The following is a 1,188-nucleotide window of genomic DNA, read 5'->3' as shown; positions in this document are numbered from 1 at the left end:
CAGTTTTTATACGGAGCAGTCTCATTTGCTTCCTGGATGTGCAGGGCCAAACATGGCCAAAAGTGGTGATTTTGGCCGTCCAAGGTGTCCATTTTCCGCGAAAATGGCGTTTTTTGGCGTCACTAAAAAAATCATTGCGAAGCAACTACTGGAGATATGCTTGTAAAACTTTGGGAGCGGTCGTGCGAACACATGCGCCAAGTTTTCTGCTAAAGTCTGCAGGCCAGATCTGCCGGGCGGCACATAAAACCGGAAAAAACCACCTAAAAAAAGAGCATGCCAAACAAAGTCTCACGTTTCGCTGAATAACTTTTGATCTAGATAAGTTAGACAAAATCTGATTGCGGGAACAGCTCCGCCGTGTGTTTTTACATATGTCTATGTCCCGTAGATAAAAAGTACATGTTGCAAAAAAAGTACATGTTGTACATAAATCTACCTTTGATATTCGGATTCCCCGTGAAAAACTACGCCTAGGCCGCAGGGTTACAAAGACGAGTCATTGCACTTATGCCCTTTTATAGACGCTTTTAGAAATCGGCCAAAACAGTATTTATTAATTTAGACAGTGTTCCACTGACATGTCGCATGCTGCGATATGTCCACGTGAAAGAGCACCGAAAAGCACCCCTAGAACACCCTTCATACCCGTTCTAACGGTTCTCTTTCATCTTCATAATAATCAAATTAAAGAACACCATACAAAAAACAAGATCTCGTGTGTAGTGGCTCGCCAGGCATACTAAAACCAAGATGTCGTGTGGGCACATGCCAGACATCATATCTTGCGTTTGCAAACACACGCAAAGTCGGTAAACAGCTCAAAACGGGCTAAAAAGTAGACAGCACCCGGACTTCCCCGGTGGTCACCCACCCGAGTACTACCCGAGCTTGAGGCTGCTTAACTTCACAGAGCAGACGGGATATGGTGCTTTCAGCCTAAGATGGCCGTCTACATTTGACTTTGACCGACACGCCTATTAGTGTTTATCACTCGTATACATTGGTACAACACATTTACACACTCACATGTCCACATACGTGGCCATAGACTGCACACGATGGCCCCCAATACCCCTTCTGGCCCTCAGAATTGGCTGGGTGGATGGCTACACTTTATATAGTAACAAAACAAAAAGGGGGGTGGTGTGGCGCACTCCAATACAAACGTGTGGCCAGCAGCTCACT

The 1,188-nt window shown here is 45.5% G+C and overlaps 1 non-coding gene across 1 annotated transcript; it reads right to left on the bottom strand.

Annotated features, from left to right (window-relative positions):
* Nucleotides 1–835: 835 nt before the first annotated feature.
* On the bottom strand, nt 836–949 carry PITG_33162. The gene has a single exon (XR_009934556.1). It is a non-coding gene; the product is annotated as an 8S ribosomal RNA (ribosomal RNA).
* Between the last annotated feature and the right edge of the window lie 239 nt (nt 950–1,188).

Source organism: Phytophthora infestans, genomic scaffold, assembly GCF_000142945.1.
Source record: "Phytophthora infestans T30-4 supercont1.52 genomic scaffold, whole genome shotgun sequence".
Classification (NCBI taxonomy): domain Eukaryota; phylum Oomycota; class Peronosporomycetes; order Peronosporales; family Peronosporaceae; genus Phytophthora; species Phytophthora infestans.
Note: the sequence above shows the minus strand (reverse complement) of the source record. Positions and strands in the feature narration are given on the sequence as shown.